Source organism: Carlito syrichta, unplaced genomic scaffold (genome assembly GCF_000164805.1).
Source record: "Carlito syrichta isolate Samal-C Ts95f unplaced genomic scaffold, Tarsius_syrichta-2.0.1 Scaffold314672, whole genome shotgun sequence".
Taxonomy (NCBI): Eukaryota; Metazoa; Chordata; class Mammalia; order Primates; family Tarsiidae; genus Carlito; species Carlito syrichta.
In genome coordinates this window covers 132,785-158,309 of record NW_007258768.1, presented here as the reverse complement: position 1 = coordinate 158,309, position 25,525 = coordinate 132,785, and the positions used below count along the sequence as shown (strand labels likewise).

Here is a 25,525-nt window from a genome sequence, read left to right as displayed (position 1 = left end):
TTTGGAAGTGGGTGGATTCATCAATCTGCTAAGATAATACTGTTCTAATAAAAATACATTTTAGAGATTATTATCTAGTCTATCCAATCATGAGACTTCTACTGGCAACATAAAACTGCCCTTTATCCTGAATTTATCATTTAGATGAATTATCTACAATTGGTGCTCTTCTATAATGCATTCCTTTTCTAGAAAACTTTCATTAAGAAAGACAAGATAAGTTTAAAAGACAAGAACTTTTTTCACTGCTTCTCCAATAATATCTTCCTCCTAAGATGTCACCTTTTCCAAAACATCAACGATGGCAGATACTGAAGATTAGTTCACTCTCATACCTTTCACACTTCCTTTCCCCCTTGACTTCTGAAGCCAGAGGGATAGAAAACCGATCACTTGACTTCCTTGTGCTCATGCAGCTCACCAGGTTGGAAAGGTCCTTGAGATCTAATTCTGGTCAATGAGAGGAAAGCTTACGTCGCTGTCTCCTGAGTAGACATCTGCTCTTTTTTCTCCTGCTTCCTTCTGAGGGCTTGAAACACCGATCTGAATTCTGGAAGTACAGTAACCATATTCCACTATGGATACAGGCAACAGATGAAGAAAGAGAAGAACTAAATAAGCCTTCATCATGAACGAAAATACTGAGCACTTTTCCAGGCTTTCTGTTATTCACAGACCTAAATAGAAACCCAGCCAGTGAACTAGCCCTTCTGAAGGGCGAGAAGATAAAGGAGGAAAGAGGAAATAGAGGGATAGGATGCTGTTCATGGGAATCTCTGACTTGGACAACACCTCAGAGATCTGGAAGAGACCTTAAAAATACTATTAAAAACAAAAATAATATAATTTTAAAATATTATCAAGGCCTTTTGTTTCATAAAAGAGGAAATGAATACCTGCAGTGTTGAGGGAAGTTTCCCATCTGTATTCAGCTCAGTAAAGGGCAAAGTAAAATCTGGATCTCTTGACTATCGATCTATAGTATCATGCCCAAATGAGTTGAGTTACTAAGATCTTCAAATTCTCTCCCTCTGTCACTGTGGACTTTACCCCACCATCTTACACACAGTGGAGGGGAATGTGAAATTTGTAAGCACACGTAAAGATGCACAAAAAGGTGTTTGGGGAGAGTTATTATGACATTAGAAAAATTTTTTAAACTTGCAAAATATTTGTCCTGCACACCCTCTCTCTAGTCAATTTATTTGTTTATCCATTTGGCTTAAATACTGCACAAATCCTGTTTTAAAATGTGAGAAGAAAAAAATGGAAATTAACTTGCTCTATTTTCCCACATTGGAGTAAAAGAGAGGTACATTTACTTTAAACGGTAGTAATTATTATTTTACTTTCCCTTATCTAAGTATATATATAGATGTGTTTGGATATATATGACCTTAGATGAGAAGGGAAGGAAAGATAGAGAACAGCGTCTCCTGACTTTGTCACATTTAAAAGCTAAGGTTTCCTCTACTTTACTTGAAGTTAGTTATTGCCCATCAATTACCTGAGACAGGGAAGGGTAAGACTTTTGATGAATACGTGATCAGCAGGATGCTAACTTCTAGGCTTTGGATCAACATGGTAGTCCCTGAAACACTAGAGAGAACAGGAAAAGAAAAATCTACTTACAGTCTTCAAGGGACTAAGAAATCTAGCAGGTCACTGAGGAAAAGCGTCCAGACACAGAAAGATGAAGTGGTGTATGTATTTATTCATTTTGAATAGTCTAGTACTTCGCTTGCTTGTCTACTTTGCCACACATAAATTCCTTGACTGAAGTACTATATGCTGTAGTAGAAGCTAGTGGTGTCTAACCCCTATCTTTCCCATCACCTCCAGAAGTCACCTGCAGCCATGGGGAGCAGTGCTGCAAATGCTGGTGGTATTCTAGCTCAGGCACCTGGGTCTCACTGCTTGGAGGCTAGACTTGTCACAGGATAAACAAGCAATATCTTAGAGGTGAGGAGCCATTGGTTTCCATTGGGACAGGAGGTTTCTGGATGCATGTTTCAGGTAGAGCACAGGAGAGATGAAAGAGCTCAGAAAGCAGTAGTTTCACCAGGAAACAAATTGCTTTCTCTTTACCTTTCTGATTTCAGACAGTCAGGTTAATTAACCCAAAGTATCCATCTGCTGGAGTGGTGTAATGATGGAGAGGATGGGAGGGGACTAAGATTTGTTGCAAAGAGCAAAAAACAATGAATAATTAGCTTCTGATCCTCAAAGTAGAACCAGGTTCAAGACAACCAGACTCAGGCTATAGAGTAGAGTGAGGGATTTCTAATACAGTTCTCTTCCCTTTTAAATATCAAAAATTAGGTTTGAAGGAATCTCACCCTAACTTTTTTCTTGGACAGTAAAAAAACAAACACACACACTTGTAAACCATGTAAGTCTTGCTTTTAGCCTCAAACAGAAGACAAGATTTCAAGTCAGAAGAGCTTGTTTAAGATTTCTGCTATCCTTTTTCTTAGGGAATTTATGTAACTGCTCTGAATCTCTGATCTCTCACATATTAGATGGAATAAACATTAACACTTGCTGTCTTATCTGTTGCAGCATGTGGGCAGTTAATTGACTAATGTATATGTAAGTACTTTGAAAACTGTGAATTGGCCTACAGATATAAATTGCTGTCAAGTGGCTTTGTTACATTCCCTCAAAATGTCCTGAATTGGGGTAAGTGCAGTTCCATGCAGGATAGTAGAAGAGAATGGTTGAGGCAGTTCCAAGTTGTGTATAATTAGCACAAGGGTATTTCCAGGAGGTGGTTTAGTATATATTTAACTCCTTCATAATCTCCACCAATACCAAAGTCACTTCTATTAAAAATTTGATAATAAAAATTGTAGCTAGAATGTAAATAAGAGTAATTTTCAAAGTAAAAATGATTTAAATGTGTTGAAGTATGTTATTGAATAAAAGGACAAGCAGTGTACTTCCTATGCAAATGCAGTTTTAAAACAAGACCTTCCAACGATTCCACTCTGAAACAGAATTCCTGAGCCGCCATTGAGCTATATAAGCCTAGGTTCAGCAATTATTCTGTTCTCATTTACTCTGGAGCCCTAATGGATGAAATCCATTAGGATGGATGAGGTATAAGTGAATGCACTGCTGTGAGTTCCTATCACCAAGCAGGCTCAGCCAAAATTATATTTGGGGCAGGAGGATTATGAAATCTTCCTTACAGTAAATAAGCAAGCAAACAAACAAAAAGAACTCTTCTCTTTGAGAAGTAGCATAGTGGCTGTCAAATTGTAAAAGGAGTTCCCAAAGCTGAATGAATCTGGAATTTACATGAAAGACACAAAACTAAGTTGAGTAATTTGTGGGGTATTTCATGAAGTCTTTCCCTACCACGTGACAATGACATGTTACAGTATTACAGGCCAACCTGCTGTGGAGTTGCTGTAGAACTTACCTGACACAACAGAGAACATAGGCTCCTTATGACCACCAAGGAGTCATCTGAAAGGTTTTTCTGTAAACAGCCGGATACTAAATATTTTAGGATTTGCAGGCCATAAAGTCTCTGTCACAATTACTCAACTCTGCCCTTATATTCCTAATAGTAGACTTCAAAAGTGAGCAACACTCTGCATAACGCCATAGACAATGGAGAAATAATGAGTGGGACTATGTTCCTTTAAAACATTATTTACAAAAACAGACTTAGCCAAATGACTAGATTTGGCCTGTGGAATGTGGTTGGCTGACCCTTGGTCTAAGACATCCAACTCTTAGAGATGCCACCTGTTCACAAGTGATGCTTGTGTGATTTCCACACTTGTTGAGGCTATTAGAGCTTGTGGATATTGACACTGCAACTTTACCTGGGCGGCTATTTTTGAAGCAATTGATCACAAGAGTGTGATCTGAACTTCAAGGAATTGATCACAAGAGTGTGCACACATTTCTTTCTTTACCTCCTATTAGCCTTTCTCATTCTGTTCTGGTTACCCGTTGACTGAAATTCCACATAGATTTATCAATCCTCCAGAGAGCAGGTTCCTTGACAGACCACTTCTTGAATGACAGTACTTTTACTTTTGCCCTAATATCGTTATCACCAAGCAAGTAATTAAGTCCTCTTTCTCCATTGCTTCTTTCTTCCATTGGCAGGGTGGGGACACCACCAATCTCGTAGTGGCATTTCTATTGCTTTGCTTCTAGCTCATCATCTCCCCCTAGAGTTCATTCGGTAGAATTTTTGTGGAAGCCTTTGCTGGAGAGCATCACTTTTTTCAGTCTTGTTTGAGTTGTTCAAAAATCTACAGGAGCAGGATGTAGCCTGTGTGACCTAGCTTGAAATGCCTGCCCCCATCCTCACAGAAGCAGGGGCAGACATCAAGGTGCACAATGAATGCAGAACAATTTCCAAGAGCATTGCTATGTTTCTTCTTTTCATTTAACTATAAGGTTATTTTCATTCCCTGAAAAGGCAAAATGCATCTTCCAGTAAGATGTGCTATCGATTTGTTTATACTGATCTGTCCATGGAGCTGAATATGAGGCCCAGAGTAGCTGACAGAGAATCAAGCTTCACCTGTCCTTACAAACATGCATGAAAAATGTTAGACTTTTCTAGGTTTCAAAATTGTCTTGGATCTCTAATTTAAGCATTACAACAACAGGGTATCTTGCCATCTAGAGAGAGAAAGATAAAATTATCAGGAGCACATGATAATCTATGTTACATTCTCAAATGCACCCTGGAAAACTTATTAAATATCCTCTCGTCTTCTCTAATTATCCCAGTAGCCCACCAGCAGTTTCTTGTAACATCATAATAAAAAAGATATTTTTAACTGGCAAATGTTCAAGCTTTCATAAAATTATTTGGGGGCAAGAATTCCATTTCTTGCTAAATAAAAAGATTTCATGTACAGGAGATTCAGCATAAGGTAGCAAAGAGCTTTGATTATTATATTTCAGAGCCTGGGAGTCAAATGTAAAAGCTAAAAGAAAATTCTGTTCCTCTGTGGGAGAACACTCTGCAGAACAAAGACCTTTTACTACCCAGGACTTTGTTGAGTTTTAGATGTTGATTTTCCTCACTTTTCTTTTCAAGATCAGAATGTCTCTATTAGTGCCTTTTAGACAGGAATATCATGCAGAGAATTGAAAGGGCACCACAGACTGGAAAACATGACTTATTGTATAGATTACAAGCATTGCAATTTATTTAATTATAAAGTTATTCCAATTCGCATATATTTGGCATTGGCTAACAGAATCTGTTAAAAACCCCAAAACCAAGAAAAAAAAGTGAAACCTGAGTTGATCATTTGCTTAAAGACCCTGCAGTATTGAGTTTTCATCTCTAAATGATAAAAGGAGAAAAGACAAAGAAGAGGAACATACGATTTTATATACTACTAAATATATGTAATATGTGTTTTCACATTGGTCTATACATATATAAAATTGTATACACATATGTGTGCATATATATGTGGTTACACGAAAGAAGAAGACATATAGAGAGCTCTTTGTTCTTATGTGCATATACTTATAGATATATAGGCAGAGTCTTTTCCTGATTTCATTAAGTCTGTGGCTTTAGCATTTAAAATTTTCTGGTTTAACTAAAACTGAGACACTGAAAGTAAATCATATGCAAAGAAAAATAGTAGTGTTCAATGGACGCTTCAAAACCTGAATATTAAGTAGCAATTCCAGTCATGAGCACTGATATATTTTAATTTTGTGAGACTGACTTACTGTTTCTAAATTTAAATTGAATATAATAAGATACTTCTGAATTCAGCCTTACTCCCTTAGGAAAAGAGAACTCTTATAAAGTCTCTGGAGTATGTCAAGCTGTGAGGGTTAATCATAAGAATAGTGGTCAAATAATATAGTAAAGATTTAGCAGATTTACTTGTGCCAAACTTGTCTCTCATAGGTGATATCTAATGTTTCTGTTAGTCATGAAACATTGGCAGCCTCTACTGTCCAAATAAGCTTCCCTAGGAGTTTTGTGATGAAAGAAAATGTGACAGAGCATCCCAGATGATCACTGACTCCATTTTAGAAGCCAACACAACTGTCAGCACACATGATACAGGCATTGCTGTGACTACTGAGAAAAAATTTAGTCATAGGAAGACTTGGCATATGTAGCAGTGGTTATTGTGCCATGGTCAGGGTAGAGATACAGTACCAGGACACACCAAAATGTTCCAGAATATTTGCTCATAGGCAAAAGCAAAGTTCATGGGACTCACTGTATTCAAACATCTGCAGTGGTTCTGAGAGCCCGCAAAGAAAGGCACAATGTAAGAGTAAAAAGAATAGGTTAGCTAGTCCTATGGGGAACACCTTGCCACTCTTTCACAGGGAAGAGTAAGCATGTCTTCATACTTTGGGTTTGGTGCCAGTGGGAAGAGAAACTTTCCTGTTTCCTCTCTCTGACTGTAAGGGCAGAAGCCTCTTAGAAGAAAATGTGGTACATATACATGATGGAATATTATACATCCATAAAGAAAAACAAACATTAACTTCTCAGCAACTTGGATGGACTTAGAGTCTATAATACTGAGTGACATATCACTGAAACAAAGAACTGAGTATCACATGTTCTCACTCATAAGCAAACCTTGAACAATTATCGTAATACTATAAGAAAAGGATCAGCAGTGGGAAACTTGGGGAGGGGGTGCAGGGATGGGATTGGGAGTGGTGGGAATCTGCCAGGGGATGGGGGGGCACACCTCATCAACAAGGGTACCTGCCTAATGAATATTTGTACACCTAACCCGGAATTGTACCCCACATCTGTAAAATTAAAAATTAAAAAAAAAAAAGAAGAAAGAGTGTGTATTGGCACTCTCAGCAGCTGCTACTGGGAAAAGCAAGAGAAAAGAGCTAGCACAGACATGAACCTTCTATGGCACCAGAGGTAAACTTGGTTCCTAGTCGTGATCCAACTTTGTGAAGGCAAAGGTCTATTTCATACAAGGAAACAAACAATAAAAGAAATTTTGGGGTCCATTATGTAAAAGAGAAACGTTGTTACGGTGATTAAAAACATGAGCTCTGGGATCATAAACTGGAGTTGTCATAACACAGCATTTTTGATTTTGAATCATAATCTTACTCTGTTGCCCAAGCTCGAGTGCAGTGGCACGATTACAGCTACCACAGCCTCAACCTGCTAGACTCTGATGATCCTTCTGCCTCAGCCTCCCAAGTAGTGGGATTATAGGTGCATGCCACCACACCCAACAAACTTTTTGATTAATTGTAGAGAGATGTGGCCTCTCCAAGTGGTCCAGGTGGTCTTGAATTCCTGGGCTGGAGCAATCCTCCCACCTCTGCCTCTCAAAGTACTGGGATTATATAAAGGTGAGCTACCACACCCATCCTACACAGCATTTCTCAGCATCAGACTCTATACACGTAAATGGGTATAAAATAGTATCTAATCATAAAACTGTTGAGAGAATAAAATGAGCAAATGCATGTCATTTTATATTTATTTTGCATTTAATGTGGGTGGTATACAGGAAATCTTGTATTAAATTTAGCTATTGAGCCGGGCTCGGTGGCTCAGCCTGTAATCCTGCGCATTGGGAGGCTGAGGCGAGTGAATTGCCTGAGCCCGCGGGTTCGAGACCCGCCTGGGCAACTTGGTGAGACCTCATCTCTACAATAAATCAAAAATTTAGCCGGTCGTGGTACAGTCGCGCACCTGTAATTCCAGTTACTTGGAAGGCTGAGGTGGAAGGATCGCCGGAGCCCCAGCAGGTGGCTGGGGCCACTGCACTCCAGTCTGGGCAACAGAGTGAGACTCCAATTCAAATAAATAAATAAATAAATAAAAATAAATAAATTTAGCTATTGTTACGACTAACACTGCGTAGAAAACAGTAAATGGGTAGGCACTTAAGATCTCCAATACTTCAATAAAAATAAGAATTAAGGAAAGATTAAAGAAGGGCTCCACTCTTAATCTCTTAATACATAACTCAAAGTAAAATCACTATCTCTAATGTTTTCTCACCTTAAATAACAGCAATAATAATCCTAAATAATAATAATAATCCTTATAAATAACTCATTAGATCCAATAGGAAATAGGTCTCAGCTTTTACAAAGAGTCACTGATGAGAAAATAATCAAAATAAGTAATGGAATTCCTATTTTGATGACTCCACTTCCTCGTATATCAACAAGTTGGATGTGATTTCTGACAGACACACACACACACACACACACACACGCAAGCACATGTGCTCCATCATCTATTCTGCCTCCTTTTAAAAAATCTAATTTCCTTTACCTAAAATTATCATTTTAGATTCCATTGAAAGACTGTCCTATTGTCATGATTTATGTTCATTTTTAAAAGATACCTTTAAACATCTTTAAATCAATCTTTTTCAATAAAAATGATTTCATGTTTTCCTGAGCACTCTCAAATGCTTCATAACAAACTATGATATTTTACATTTTTCCCGTAAGCAATTCATAAAATCTGTCACTTCCCTTTATGATTCTTTCTGTATTTTTTTACATGAGACTTTACTTATGAGGTCATTTGTAATAAATGTCTCATAAAAAGTATCATTATGCATGTGAATAAGCCTCATAGCTGAAGCAAAGCAAGTGTAGCTCTCTTTACAACCATTTTTCTTTAATGTCTGTTTTTTGAGGACCCTGTTGATTGTCTCTACACCTGTGACCTATCTGTAGCTTTTGGAGACATGTTCACAAATAATGACTCAAAGGGAATGTGTTTTCTTCCTAGAAGGGGAAATAAATGTGTCTTCTCTTCTCACATTTCCAGTGACTTTCATATAGATCTGTCATCTCATAATCTAAGAAATGGGGCCTAACCTCTCCAGGGCATGTCATAATTTCTAGTGTTAAGTTTTTAGAAAGACATGACCCAAAGATCAGTTTCAGGAAGATGCTCATTGGTTTCTTCCAAAGACCTGAACAAAAAAGAAAGAGAGGTAAGTTTTATTTTTGTAACTTTAGATCTGTGTATGTGGAATAACCAAAATGACCAATATTTCTCAGGACAATTCTGGTTTTTGATATTTGGGATCTTTTCCCACAAGTACACAATAGTCAGGCTCTGTCACCTATATTTTGGTCTAAATGTTGGCTCTATTAGTACAATTGTGACTGAGGCCTCATGGCAGTTTCTTTGTCAGCACTTTAAGATGTGACTTTTGAGGCACTGACCACTAAAAGATTATATCATCGAATTCTTTCCTCATCACCACTAGGTAGGATCTTTCATCATCTTTGCTTCTCATGTTTGTCATAAAAAATAAAGCAAACAGTTGTGCAGCTAATTCTCATTTTAGCTACCTAAAAACCTGACAGGAAAAAAAGACAGTAAGATAGCTGAAGGGATGGGTATTATTCTCTTTTTCTGTGAAGTAGATAGGAAATATGTATCAGGAAGTTGAAACGCCCTTTGGAGGCACAGAGAATGTTGCCTTGGTTCTCAATACCCTCAACTTCCTGAGGCACCTTGGCAAATAGGAGAGTGACCTGGAGAAAGGCAGCCATACTGCCTCCACAGAACGTCCTGCCCACCTCTCTGCTCTCCTTCACTCTTTCTTTGTTGGTGAGCAGAAGAGGATGGGACAGGCTAGAAGAGGCCATACCCTCTGCATTTAGCTCTCAGTTCTCAGCCACTGAGTAAGTTTTGGCAGCCATTGAAGGATTGCACAAATTTTGTTTTACTTTTCCATTCCTAGAACACTGAGAGCTGTGACTTCGTGACATCCAGCTTGTCAAGTGTAACAAAGGCAGGACGCATCTGACATCTGAAGAAAGAGCTGGTGTATCACAGGCCTGCAGCAAAGCAGATGAAACAGTAATAAAATAACAAGTGTCATCTAAGATTAAAAGGGACATATACTCATCTCCTAACATGATCTCAGCTTTCTGCTATCCGGGCTCATGAAAACTGCTTCAAAAACATGGAAAAGTCTCCATGGTTCAAGCAGAATTTGTATTGCCTCCAGAAAAAGCTTAATGAAATTTCAAACAATGGGATCCATGTTAGCAGAAAATAACTGCTAATAATTGCTCCCATTCAGCACTATTTATTTTTATCAAGTGAAACTTAGTTCTTGCATCCTCCTAGGCCAGTCTCTTCTGTTCCTTTATTTGACCCACAGTCACTTGCACAGAGTCACATGAGGTATGTTCCCTTTCTCCTCAAAGGCAGTCAGCTCTCATCCATGTCAAAGTGTACAGTGTCCTCTTTGGTGACATGAATGCCTGTTCAGGCATGGTGATTCACTGTGGCCTACTTCATCATGCTCTATTATGCCAGCACGTCACTTCATCATTGTCAGCCGGGTCCACCCAGTATTGCTCTTGCCCTGCTACCTTCACACTTCAAATGGAGCAGATGCAAGGATGCCATTAATGCTGGTCAATTTTGTCCTTAAGTTGCACAGATGGCTGAGTTATTTTTATTCATGAGGAGGCTTCAAATTTCAGATTTTAACAGGAGGGCAAGTATCCTCCATCATAAAAGGATCCTAAAATTACTTCTTACTTCTTCAGTTTAGCATGTGGTAATTCCCAATACACTGAAAAATAATCCTAGGTGGAAAGTGTTATTTTCCCCTACTCTTGACATAGTTATTGTTTTAAGACTACCTTTCATGTTATCAGAAATAAGAAACCTCTTCTAAAGTGCATATTATATTTATGCTTCTGAAATTGGAGTCTTAACTTTGTCTATACAATCAGATACAAATTTTTAAAAATTTATAGAGGCAGTTTATATTTTTGCTAACATATATTCACCATTTAATGAGTGTTTCTCACAACTCTAAATAATGTACATGTTGATCTCACTCTCTGAGGTAGGTGTTAATATTGTTCTAATTTTATTGGTGAGGAAGCTGACGCTCAGAATGGTTAAGTTGGCTTGAGATGGAATTATGTTCAATATCCCTAAAGTCCAAGTCTCAACAGTCACGTTTATTTGTTGGGTGACTTTGGGAAAGCTACCTAAGCTCTCTGAGGTTTATGTCTTTTTCTCTGCAAGTGTGAAATTAAAATAACCACATCCAAGCACTCCTATGAGAATAAAGTGGCCGGGCATGGTGGCTCATGCCTGCAATCCCAGCACTTTGAGAGGATTGCTTGAGCCCACAAGTTCAAGACTAGCCTAAGCAACATGGTGAGACCTCACTTCTACAATATAAAAAAATTAGCTGAGCACGGCGGCACATGCCTGTAGTTCCAGCTACTTGGAAGGTTGAGGCGGAAGGATCGCCTGAACCCAGCAGGTCGAGGCTGAGGTGGCCAATGAGCATGCCTCTGCACTCCAGTCTGGGTGATAGAGTAAGACTTTGACTCAAAAAATAAAAAATAAAATAAGGTGATTTAGTATCTGCAGTATGTCTAGCACAAAATACATCTCTAGAAACGAAAAATATGATGTCCACAATAGTTACAGATGAGTGTAATCGGAAAGATTCGTCATGTGTGTGGCTCTACATTCACTACCAACTTAAATTAAGCATTATCCTTTCAGAACTAACCAGATGTATTAGCACTGTATAAAAATGTCCTTCAAGTTTCAAATGCATTCATTTTTTTCACACACTTTATGACCAGAAAGTGAGGCCAGTTCCTTTGTTCACACCCGTATATGGTTTCCAGGAAATTGTTTTCTATATTAAAAATAGAGTAAAATAAATCTACAAATACAACCCTGCTCCCCTTTCAACGTTTATACTATCCAGTTACACCACCTTCCCCTCTTTTTAATATGTTTCCATATCAATCTTCGGGTTATTAATTTTCATTTGTGTGGCGTCTGGCTTCATATCTTTTTCATCATCATCTTTCAGTTTCCTAGGGGACTTGAATTTTCGAAAGCCTCAACTGCTGACAGTTCTACCTTATTCTCCTTTAATGACATTCTGACCTACTGTACTTTATTTAAAAGTTGTCACATCCTGACTCCACTCCTGAAATCCACAAGTCTGCTATACCTCTCACTGATTATGGCTTGCAATGCTTTACACACAAAATTATTGAAACTCATAAAGATCTTGAATGTGTTTTGGCACCTGGTTACACTGAGTCATGCATCCTCCTGGCTTTATCTCCTTCCTTATTCATCCTGAATTCTGTGGTCCATCATTCTGTCACTCTCTTGCAGACACCTTCCACTCTCTGGCACTAAGTTCCCCTTCCACAGCCCCATCTCACAATCCCAAATGGAGTGTTGGTTGGAAAAACCACCACTGGAAAGATTGTTTTCACTATAAATTAATGGTCAGCAACCACAGGAAAATTAACATATGAAACCTCAAAGCTGCCTGGCCACCTTGCTATGTTTGTCTAGACACCATGCCCTTTCATAGCTTTTACCAACTTGCTTTTTTTATTTTAAAAATGTGGGGTACAATTTCAGGGTTAGATACATACTTGGTCGTTGTACAGGTAAAGTGTGGGTACCCTTTGGGAGGCTGAGGTGAGGATTGCCTAAGCCCGCGGGTTCGAGACCCGCCTGGGCCACTTGGCGAGACCTCATCTCTACAATAAATAAAAAAATTAGCCGGGCGTGGCAGTGCACGCCTGTAATTCCAGCTACTCGGAAGGCTGAGGTGGAAGGATCGCCAGAGCCCAGTAAGTCGAGGCTGTGGTGGCCGAGAGCGGCCACTGCACTCCAGTTGGGTGACAGAGTGAGACTCCAACTCAAAAAAAAAAAAAAGTGTTGGTACCCTTGATGTTATGTGCTCTCCCTGGCAATTTCCCATTGCTGCCAATCCCTTTCTTTCTTTGTTCTTTTTTTTTTTTTTTTTTTTTTGAGTCAGAGTCTCACTCTGTCACCCAGGCTTAAGTACACTGGCATGCTCACAGCCACCTCAGCCTCAACCTTCTGGACTCTGGTGATCCTTCTGCCTCAGCCTTCCAAGTAGCCAGAACTATAGGCATGTGCCATCATGCCTGGCTAATTTTTGTTTTTACTTATTGTAGAGAAGAGGTCTCACCATGTTGCCCAAGCTGTTTTTGAACCTGTGGTCTGAGGCAATCCTCTCACCTCCACCTCCCAAAATGCTGGGATTAAAGGTGTGAGCCCCACACCCAACTTGCCAGTCCCTTTCTTATAGTCCACTTATGAGTGAGTACATGTGGTACTTAGAACTTTGTTTCTGTGATAAATCGATGAGTATTATAGACTCTAATTCCATCCAGATTGCTGCAAAGTTTATAATTTTGTTTTTCTTTATCTCTGCATAATACTCCATCATGTAAATATACCACATTTTCTTTATCCAGTCCTACTTTTCATGGGCAGCACCATTGGTTCCACGATTGGTTCCATGCTTTTGCTATTGTAAACATGCATGTGCAAGTATCTTTTTCATAGAGCGATTTGAACTTTCTAGTACCTTTGCTTCTCTCCCCAAACCATCAAACTCTTCCCCACTCCAACTGAGATGATACACTGTGTCCATTTCATAAGTCATAAAGAAAATGCAGTGGTCAAACAGTCTTCTCAACTCCTTGACACTAGTCCCCAGCTTGCCTGCATCTGCACCAATCTCCTTCTTCTGTCTTAAGAGTGATGTTTCTCGCCATTTCTCAAGAACTTTCTTCAATGTGTGAGCAGTAGCTCTTCATTTCCTGTCTTTTCAAGAAGCTGATACTGTTGATTATGGACTTTCCTTGATCACTCTTCCATTTTTCCTTTTATAAAGAATGTTTTCTACCCCCATTTCAGTGTGATCTTGCCTCTGCCATCACCTCTTACCAAAACAAAACCAAACCAAAATTCTTAATAGATCCTGTGTCATCTGGCCAGTATTTGCTCTATCAGGTTTTCTAGTCAACTTTCTTGAAATAATGATTTACTTAAGAGACTGCCTTTAATCTCATAACTATTTTCAGGCTTCACTCTAATTTCAAATGAGTTTCTAATCCCTATCACCACAAAAACCACCCTGATGATGTCAATAATTACATAAATTCTAAAATGTAACATATATGTTGCAATCCTTTTATAAATTGACTTTCTGTGGGCATTTGACAGAGTGCACATTTTCACTTTATTTCCAAACTGTCTTTTTGTTGCCTAAATCTTGTGTCCATTTACATTTCTATCTCCCACCTCCTCAGACATCAAAGTGCTGTCGACTCTCTGTCCTGAGACTCCTCTCATCTCAATCTACATTATTTCCCTTTGTGAGCACTTCCACTCCTAACTGGTGATTGGAAACTAGATGTGGCATATAACATGTAGTTGTATGGTATATAACAAGTAGTTGTGAGCTTCCGGTTCTACAGGGGGAAGGGTAAAAATCAAAGCCCACAGGCTGAAAGCTGCTTTACAGAAGATTTCAAACACAGCAAAGGAGTGTAGTTTTTGCATGATTTTGGTGGGATATTTGCATTTCTTAAATCTTTATCTGAAAGTTAAGTGTTATTTTATATATGAGTTATTAAGCAAAAGCTCTAAATCTGTTTTTTTCAGGATAAGATTCACAAAATCCCCAGAGTTCACAATGCTTCAACGTCACTTAACATGAGATCTCATTCTAGGAATAAAGGCATATTATGACACTCAATAACAAAAGGACCTAGAGATCATCAAATACCCAAGGATTCTCATAACCAGCCAACTTTTTGATTTTCATATTTTGGAAAACTTCATAAAATATTAGCACTAACTATAACAATATATAACAACATAACATATAGTCATATAATATACAATAAACTATATATAATTTGTAATAATATAACAATAAAATATAATATAGAGAGCAATATAAAATATATACATACATTTCTATGTATGTATGTGTATAATACATATATATTTTGTAGAGTAGGAGAAAAATGGGAACAGCACAAGCACTTTTGAATCCTGCTTCTTTTAAAAATGTTTTCCTATCCCAAATTCCTAATTTAATTTTTTTCCCAAACAAATACTTCACATAATTAGAAAAGCTAGCAACCTTCTAAAATAATTATATAACCAGTGGACTCTATTTTTCCCGAAAAGGGAAATATACATTTAAAAATAATAAATAACTGGGGATCTTTTCCATATTAATTTCAGAAACCTTGTCTTCAAATGAGAAAAAAAGGAGCAGTTTGAGTTTAAAAAAAAAAAAAGTTTTTTCTAGTCAATTGACTACCTTTGCAAATCAATTAAGCTACTGCGATCCTTTTTGTTGAAAGAATCCACATATGCTGTGAACAATCTTTGTGGACAACCTAGATATTATGACTTGAAAGGAGCATGCTTTCAGAATCAATAGTTCTTAATTCTGATGTCAACACTCACGGTTCTTTGCCAGTGTACAAGCTTTTGGGATGTTAGACACTTCATTTAAAGAGTCGTAAGATATTAAAGCTTGAAGCAACCATTTAAGTCATCCATCTTAATCTCTTCTCTAACATCCATAACAACACAGTTCAAGTTGGCACCTGCAATGAAGATCTTCACAATAGACAAGGTATCCATTGCCTGCATATATCAATCGCCTGCTATGTGCCAGTAAGTTTGCTAAGCGATTTCATGTGGCTTATAATAATTCATTTTTAAAACAATCTTAATTTTGCAAGTGAGAAATCTGAGAGCCAGGAAGATGGCATTACTCACTTATGGCTGTAATGCAGTTAGTAAAACATTGTCATGGACTGATCCCGGGGCCAACTCATCTCCTTCAGAAAGCAACATTCTTTTCACACTGTCACATTGCATTTTTCAATAGTTTTAATATTGCTTCCATTCATACTCGTATAGACTCCAGTATGTTTTTACATGACCATCACCTATTGAACTAATTATTCTCTATAAAGCAACATAAAATATTTTTCATATTTTAATTCATGATAAAGGATAAAAATGGAAGTATCTGTAGATTGCCTTGGGTAGGATGGACATCTCGCCCAGACTGGAGTGCAGTGGCCACTCCTGGCCACCGCAGCCTCGACCTGCTGGGCTCCGGCGATCCTTCTGCCTCAGCCTTCCAAGTAGCTGGAACTACAGGTGCGTGCTATCACGCCCAGCTATTTTTTTTTTATTTATTGTAGAGATGAGGTCTCGCCAAGTTGCCAGCGGGTCTTGAAACTGCGGGCTCAGGCAATCCACTCACCTCAGCCTCCCAAAACGTGGGATTACAGGTTGAACCACCGAGCCCGGCTAGGATGGACATCTTAACAATGTTGATTCTTCCAATCCATGAGTATGGATTATTTTTCCATTTGTTTGTGTCATCTTTGATTTCTTTGAGCAGTGTTTTGTAATTTTTATTGTAAAGGTTTTTCACTTCTCTGGTTAGGATGTTGCCAAGGTATTTCATTTTCTTTGTGGCTATTGTGAATGAGATTGTGCTTTTTATTTGGGTTTCTGTTTGTTTATTGTTGGTGTATAGGAATGCAACTGTCTTTCGCACATTTATTTTATGCCCTGAGACATTGTCAAAGTCCTTTATCAGTGCAAGGGGTTTTTTGACAGATTCCCTTGGGTTTTCAAGGTATAGAATCATGTCGTCTGCAAAGAGGGATAACTTAATTTCCTCTTTTCCTATCTGGATACCACTCATCTCCTTCTCTTGTCTGATTGCTCTAGCTAGGACTTCCAAGACTATGTTAAACACAAGGGGTGAGAGTGGGCATCTTTGTCTTGTTTTGGTTTTCAGAGGAAATGGTTCCAACTTCTGTCTGTTTAGTAGTAAGTTGACTTTGGATTTCTTGTAGATGACCCTGCAATCTACCTACTGGGAACATACCCAGAGTAACTCGAATCTCTCTATGAAAAAGATTCCTACACACTCATGTTTATTGCAGCATATTCACAATAGCAAAAACATGGAACAAACTGAGCTGCCCATTGAAAGAGGACTGGATTTTTAAAAAGTGATACATGATTGAATATTATGCAACCATAAAGAAGGACAAAATTATCAACTTCACAGCAACTTGGATGGACTTACAGACTATAACACTAAGTGACCAATCACAGAAACAAAGAACTGAGCACCACATGTTGTCACACATAAGCAGACCTTGAAGGAACAATTATCATAATACTATACTGCCAAAGAGATTGGCAGTAGTGGAAAACTGCCAGGGGAGCAGGGAGGAATGCCTCATCAACAAGGGTAACTGCATAATGAGCATTTGTATACCTAACCCTGAATTGTACCCTACATCTTTAAAATAAAAAAATTAAAAGAAAAATGGAAATATCTATCATTTTCTGAAGTGTTGTTTTATGAAGGGTTCTGCTCTTTGCAGCTTGGACTGCCTTGAAAGGCTCTTTCATTGATCCCTTTACTTATTTGAAATAGCATACTCTATTTTTTTTATTTAGTTTTCATTTAGCTTTCTGAAATTGTCATTTTATATGTCTTCTGTACTGTTTTTGTTTGACAAATACCTTTCTTAATTTATTGCAATCTGACATTCACTTTCAGAATTTTACTACAATTGCTTTATTAAATTCATCTTTTTTGTCCAAAATCAATAAATTCAGTAATTTATTTTTATTCTGTCATTTTGTTGTTTTTTCTTTGTAATACTTAATACTCATACTTTTAAATTTTGTATAATTCTTCTAACTTTTATAGACTTAGATGTACAAGTGTTGTGTTACATGAATAGATCATGTAATGGTGATATCTGAGTTTTAGTGCACTCATCACTTGACTAGTGTACGTTGTACCTAATAGGTAGAATTTCATTCCTCGTGCCCCTTACACAATCCCACCTACTTGATGCCTATTATTCCACTCTGTATGCCCATGTCTACCTATCGTTTATCTCCCACTTGTCAGCGAGGTCATGTGGTATTTGGCTTTCTGTTTCTGAGTCACTTTACTTTGGAAAATGGCCTCCAACTCTATGTATGTCACAAGTTATTTGCTTGTTTATTTTAGACTACTTTATGACTATCCTTGGGCAGTGAACAAATTGAAAGGCTATGAATCTCAGGTGTAGCATTAAGGGAAGGAAGAGAAGGCAATGACCAATGGGTTGTGCACATGGCAGTTATATGATAGAATTGTCCTCAAATCAAGGACTGCCTTGGAATGCCAGAAATGTATATGTTGTATTGCACTTTAAATTTATTCACCAAAGATAGGAATCAAGACACTTTCCTTCACCCTGCTCATGATAGGTGTTTGCTAAATATTTATTTAATATTTTCATTTTTCTCTTTACATTTTATCATTACTTTGGTTTAAGTTGCACTGCATTGAAGTAATTACACTTAAACCAAAATTTATTCTACTCCCAAAGCATTCTTATTCTTCCTGATATCAGCATAAGATAACAATAACATTGATCTGCCAATAGCTAGAGAGAAGTCTCCCTTTTCAGGCTCTCTCTTCATCCTCTGCTTTAACTATAATATTATATTTTTACAAAGCAACTACATTTTTGATGCTAAGAATCATTACTTCAGTTCCTTCATTTTTAGAAGTCCCTTGAAGTTCAAGAGTGGAATATTTAATGATTATGCTGATAGATGTGGATATAAAGTCCTGTCATTTGTGCCTTAATCTGTTCCCGATTTCTTAATGCAGTCACTGCCCAGTACATTAGATTATTTAGAACTACTATAGCATCTAGTGCTTACAGACTCACAGCCTTCAGGCATTTTTCTGTATCATTTTTTAAGAGTGAAAGTAATTAGGAGACAGAACTGAGAAAATTAATGTTGTATGTCTCTCTCTCTCTCTCTTGCTCTCTCTCTCTCTGTCTCTCTCTCTCTCTCGCTTGCTCTCTCTCTCTCTTTTAAAAAGATGGCTAAGGAATAATACAATGAGACGCAACTGAGGTGTTCTTGGTGGCACACAGCTGCAGCAAATGCTGAAATTGGCTTTTCTGGCACCACACCTGAATCCTGATTGAGTGTAGGTTGTCCTCAACTCTCAGCATGTGCTCTCATTTCCTCGCTCTAAAAACACATGCGTGCATTTTCCTTTAATGTTATTAATTTTGGCATATAAATGTAACTCTAATTTTATTTTTACAATGCCATCTTTAAAAAGTAGTGTTTTCCACTTTGGGGGGACTTTTTTAAAAATCTGTCATTCTAAGAAGAGATGGAGACCATTGCTCAGTATTAGCAGCCTTTCTTATTGTTGGAGAACTGAAATATTCAAACCAATGAAGCATTGTTGATGTATCTGTGTTTCAGCACAGAATCTAGGAAATATCAATGATTTATGTCTTGCCTTGTCTTACGTTACTGCAACAGATGTCATTGGCATATAATGGACGGAATAAATTGCCTTGGAAGTAAAGTAACATATATTTTAGGAACCAGACAGAAAATGTAGAATTTGTATTTAAAAATGAGATAGAGGATATGTTAGTTGGAAGATTTTATTAAAGTATAAAACATTTTTTGAGACACACTTTCAGAATGATGGAGTTAGTAATTAAAAGTTCACTTTTCCATAAAAGCAACAAGAATACTGGCAAGCATTGTCCACAAAAACACTTTTCAGACTCTGGAAATTAAATTAGGAGACAGAACTAAGAAAATTAAGGTTGTATGTGTGTGTCTCTCTCTCTCTCTCTCTCTCTCTCTCTCTCTCTCTCTCTCTCTCTCTCTCTCAGCCGTTTTTCTTACATTGGTCTTACAATAATCTTTAGAGGCATTTATTCAAGAAAAACAGCTGAATTTCAGTATAACTAAGATTGATAGTATTTTAAGTTGTTCTGTTCCCATCACTCTCTCCCCAACTCCACAGATACCTTGAAGATTAGAAGAACTGCAGCCATAGTAACTGTGAATACTAGAAACTTAGCAGTTAGTATTCCCCTCAGCCTGGGGAAACATGATGTGTTTGTAACTCTTCAAAGAATGTCACTCCCACAAAATTGTCATTATTTGACATGTTTGGTAGTTTCCCAGAAAAGTCCCATTCAAAGAATTTGTTTTTATTTTATCTGATTTAGAACTCACTCAGTAAGAAAAGCCTCACACCCATAAGACTGTTAAAAAAAAAAAAAAAGCAATTGTTAAATAATACATATATCTGAAGTGGCAAAGTCAGTTGGGATAGCAAATAATTGACCAAAGAATTTAAAGTATGATATGGAGAATGAACTGTCCATATGGGGCTTTACAAAGTTCTAACATATTGCTAAAGACCTACAAGGCCCCACAAAAATACAGAGTTGTGCACATACAAAAGACCTCAGTAGATCATAGATCTTCATCTTACTTTGACACTGAAGCCTTGCACAAGCAGGAAGTAAAGGTTAAGGCAGAGTTGTGAACTGTCAAAGTGTTGAAGTGTTCTCCAACGTGTATGTGTGTGTGTGTGTGTGTGTGTGTGTGTGTGTGTGTGTGTGTGTGTATACCTCTGCAACAAAGGTCAGTAGAAATTCAACTTAAGGAATTAAAAGGAATCTCTGTTTAATCATTCAATGACTACTTTTATAGTCTTGACTATATGCCTCCTGAAAATTCATATGTTAAAACTTTACCCCCTATGTGATAGTACTAAGAGTTGGAGTCTTTGGGAGAAGATTAGGTCATAAGGGCTTTGTATTCATAAATAAAACTAGTGCTCTTGTAATAGAGAACTAAGGGAGCTTGTTCACACATTCTGCCAGGTGAGGACACACCTGGAAAGAAAAATCTTGAAACACAGAGTGAGACCTCACTAGACACTGAATCTGTTCCTTCCTTGATCTTGGATTTTCCAGCATCCACTACTGTGAGCAATAAGTTTGTTTTGTTTATAAATGACCTTATCTATGGTATTTTATTATAGCAACCCAAATGGACAAATACAACTACTAAATTAGATGAGCAAATATATCACTGAACCACACATGACAAAGACTATTGAATTTATGGGATTGCTTCAGAAAAATCACCAAGTAAACAAATATCAACAAAACTAACAACAAAAACTCAGGAGGTAGAAAATCTAATTTTTGGAGTTTTCACATTGTATTATTTTAGATGTCTAGTTTCTAATTTTTAAAAAATTGTGAAACACACAAAGAACCAGAAAAATGTAGCTTACATTCAGGGAGAAAAAGTAATCAATAAAAATGGTCATTGAAGAAGTCTAGATATTGTATTAAGTAGCAAAGAAATTTAAATCAGCGGTTATAAATATGTCCAAAGAAATCCAGAAAAATATGTCAAAAGAGTTATAGAAAGTAGAATGATGTCTATCCTCATAAAAAACATTAATAGAAATTATAAAATGAACGACATAGATGTTCAAGAATTGAAAAGTACATTAAATGTTACAAAAATTTATTAGCTGGGCTCAAAAGCACATTTGAGATATTAGTAGAAAAATGGAATAAATCTGAACATGGGCAATAGAGATTATTTAGTCTAAGAAACAAAACGAAAAAAGAATGAAGAAAAATAAATAGAGTCTCAGGTCTTTAAGCACACCATATGTACATAATGGGAGTACTAGAAGGAGTAAAAAAGAAAACAACAGAAATTTTCTTCAAAGAAATAAGAACTGAAACTTTTTAACAATGATGAAAACATGAATTTGTACATACAAGACCTCAATAAAATCCAAGTTGAATAAAGTCAAAGACATCAACATCTAGATATATTATAGTCAAACTGTGATTTAAAAGCCTAATACAAAGAGAGAGACATGAAAAAAGCCAAAAAGAATAGTCTTGTCTTGTATAAGTGATTCTCCAATATGATTAATAGCTGCTGTCTCATTAGAAATCATGGTGACCAAAAGGCAGTTGGATAACGTATTTACAAGAACTCAAGGAAAAGAATGTCAACCAAATATTTTATATTAAGCAAAGAGGTACTTTAAAAATAAAGAGAAATTAAGACATTCTCACAAAAGAAAAAACTGAAAGAATTTTTAGTTAATAGGTCTGTCATTTGAGAAATGCTAAAGTGAATCCTTCAGTATAAAATAAAATAAAAATGTACAGTAACCAAATCTACTTGAAGGAATAAAGAGCATTGACAAAGGTAATTACAAAAGTAAATACTTAAAAAGTATACATATATTTTGTTTTTTGTCTTCTACATAATTTAAAAGATAATTGCATAAAATTAATTTTTAAAATGCGATTATAAGATTATGATGTATAAAAATGTAATTTGCTTGACAATGTTAGCACAAGAAAGGCTGGAGGAAATTGAATTATATTGTGGCAAAGTATGTGTATATACACATATATACACACACACATATAATAATTGAAATTACATTGTATTCATAAACTAAAATTGTTTTAAATTAAGCTGTTAATTTTGACTATCAGAACAACTACTAAGAAAAAAATTTTATTTAGTAAAAGAAGCAAGAAAATTAATGATGCACTAGAAAATATAATTTAACACAATAGAAAAATATAACAGAGACTATAGAGAATCAAAATTAATAAATAACAGAAAAAATAGCAAAATAACAAGCACAAATCTTACCTTATAAATAATTACAATAAATATAAATGGATTACACATCTCAATCAAAAGTCAAATATTGATAGAACTGATAAAAAATATTACTCAATAACTGTAGATACTTTACTCAAGAGGCACACTTTAGATTCAAATTCAAAAATATGCTGAATATAGAAGAATGGAATAATATTAAATCGGGCAGAAACAAAAAGAGTGGCTACAATAATATTGCAAAACAGATTTAAAGACAAAAAAGGGCTATTTGGTACAAGGAACAGCTTTTGTAATTATATGAAATGAATAACAAGAAAAATTACATTACAATTAATTTATTAAATTATTATATTTCATGAAAATGCATTATAAACATGTGTGCACTTAGCAATATAGCACAAAAATACATGAAAGAAAAAGTGGTGAAATTGATGAGAAAAACAGATGATTCAATAATAGTTGAAAACTTCAATACTCCACTTACAATAATGATCGGGGGAAAAAAGAGAATTAACCAGAAGATAAGTCTTTCAATACACTATAAACCAAGTAAGCCTGACAAATATCTACAGAATGCTCCATTCAACACCAGAAGTATACACATGACACTCAAGTACACAAGGAGTGCTCTCCCAGTGAGGTCATATAGTAGGCCGTAAAAACTCAACCAAATCACAAAGATTCAAATCATACAAGGTATGTTCTCTGACCAAAATAGAATAAAATTAAAAATCTATAACAGAGAGAAATTGGAAAATTTATAAGTATGTGTAAATTAAACAACGTTCTTGTAAATAGCCAATGGCTTAAGAAGAAATCAAAAGAAAATAAAAAATACTTTGAGATACTAGTTTTAAAAATGAAAATTCCAGCCAGGCTCGGTGACTCAGCCTTTAATCCCGTGCCTTTGGGAGGCTGAGGTGAGGGAATTGCCTGAGCCCACGGGTTCGAGACCCACCTGGGCAGTGAGACCTCATCTCTACAATAAATCAAAAAATCAGCCGGGCATGGTAGCGCATGCCTGTAATTCCAGCTACTTGGAAGGCTGAGGCAGAAGGATCGCCGGAGCCCAGCAGATATCAAAGAGAGCAAGATACTACAAACTCCTGGGGGGAAAAAAAGACAATACTTTCTAATTCAGAAATTGCATATACAGTACCAAGGAAGTTGCATAACCCCAAATAAAAATCACCCAGAGTCCCCAGACTCATTAGCTGGTTTGATCAGTGAGGGAGTTCTTTGTGAAGTCAGTCTGTAAAGATAAGAATAGGTCTATGGCATTAGAGAAAGATGACTATAGTTTAAAATATACAGATGTCAACACAAAATTATGAGACACACACAAGAGAACAGAGAAGCATGGACCAAAGGAATAAAATAAATCTCCAGAAATTGACTCTAAAAAGGCAGAAGTATATGAATTACATGACAAAGAATTCAAAGTAACTATCATAAAGATGTTCATCTTAGCCATCATGAAATGCAAATCGAACCAACAATGAGACACCACTTGCAATTTATTAGAATGGCTATAATATAAAATACGGGCAGTAATGTGTTGGTGAGGATCTACAGAAATTGGAACCCTCATTCACGGCTGGTGTGATTTTAAAATGGTAAACTTTGGAAACTGTTTGGCAGTTCCTCAAAGCATTAGAGTGACCATGTAACTCATAATTTCCAGTCCCAGTTATATACAACTCCAGAAAGAAATTATATAACCACACAAAAATTTGCTTTTACAGCAGCAGTATACATAATAGTCCAACATTTGAAACAACCTAACGTCCCATCACTTGATCAAAGGATAAGCGAAAGGTTGTTTATACACACTTTCGGATATTATTGAACAATAAAAAAGGAATGAGTCACTGATACTATAACATGGATAAAACTTGAAAACATTGAAAAGGGCAGCTACAGAAATGTTACATATTATATGATTCAATTTAAATGTCCACAGTAAAGAAATATTTAGGGACAGAAAGTACATTAGTGACTCTCTGGGAGGAGGAGCAGGGGTTGGAGGGGAGAGGGAATTGGAAGTGATATTAATGAGTGAAAGTTTTTTGGAGGAAGGTGATGACCATGTTCTAAAATTGTATACAATTGATAGTTGCACATCTTTGCAAATAAATTAAAAATTACTGAGCTGTGCACCTTAAAAAATAAGTTATATATTTATCTCAATATTTTATATCAATAAAGCTATCATGAAGCAATAATTTTTACTCAATTTTCCAAGATCTGATTACACAAAATAGAAGTTATTTAAGATCTTGCAATTTAATCCATAGTACACCAAATGATTTCAGATATTTGTCAAAATTAAAGTCTTCAATTGTGGAATTAAACTTTCTGCTTAATAAATTTAGGCTTTCCTCAGGTATTCCTGAAAACAAAAATATGTGAAGAAATAAGTTGATAAGTTGATATTGGTTAGAAATATATATTTGTATTGGTTAATTCAGGCCTATTATAGGGATATTTTAAGTATTTTTATAATAGTCTACATCAAGGTATGTGGTAAAGCTGACCTTCTTGGAGAATGAAAGGTCTCTGCCTTGAAGTGGGCCAGAAGAATTTTTAAATCGGTTTTCATTATATTGATATATTTCATAATCATCAAAGCTGCTAGGGATACAGAAAATCAAAGAGTTAAACAAAAATGTTTGTGAACAATATAGGCTTTGCTTTCAAAGCCGTATAGTCCAAAATCGAAGAACTGGATAGAGGCACAGAATATTCATCTACCCATCATAAATTATCTCATTCTTAAGAACAGACTTAAGAAAAAAATACCTTTATAGACAAAGAAAATAAATATCACAAAATAAAAGTCATGCTTGCTACTATTCTTATAAATGTAGAGAATGTTTAAAAGTTGTGAATACCTAAAACATTTGATCCACAAGGCAGATGGAACTTCAATTTCAGAAAGATGGCTTTTTTCACCTACTTTTCATTAGGATAAATTATGAACAAAATAATTGTAGAATATATAAATTAAATTTCCTAGCACTATTCACTATTGAGCTCTCTATTTATTTCTTAGCTATAATTATGACAAATCAGAACATAGGTAGTCAGAGTACTTATATATAAATATTGTTTACTCCAAAATTAGTATAG

The 25,525-nt window shown here is 36.3% G+C and overlaps 1 pseudogene across 1 annotated transcript in view; it reads right to left on the bottom strand.

The window, feature by feature from the left end:
* Positions 1-444: 444 nt before the first annotated feature.
* Positions 445-25,525, bottom strand: part of LOC103274256 — a 121,687-nt pseudogene continuing 96,606 nt past the window's right edge. The window contains exon 2 of the transcript XR_002482745.1: positions 445-575. The product of XR_002482745.1 is annotated as a 40S ribosomal protein S18 pseudogene (transcript). The remainder of the gene's footprint in view (positions 576-25,525) is intronic.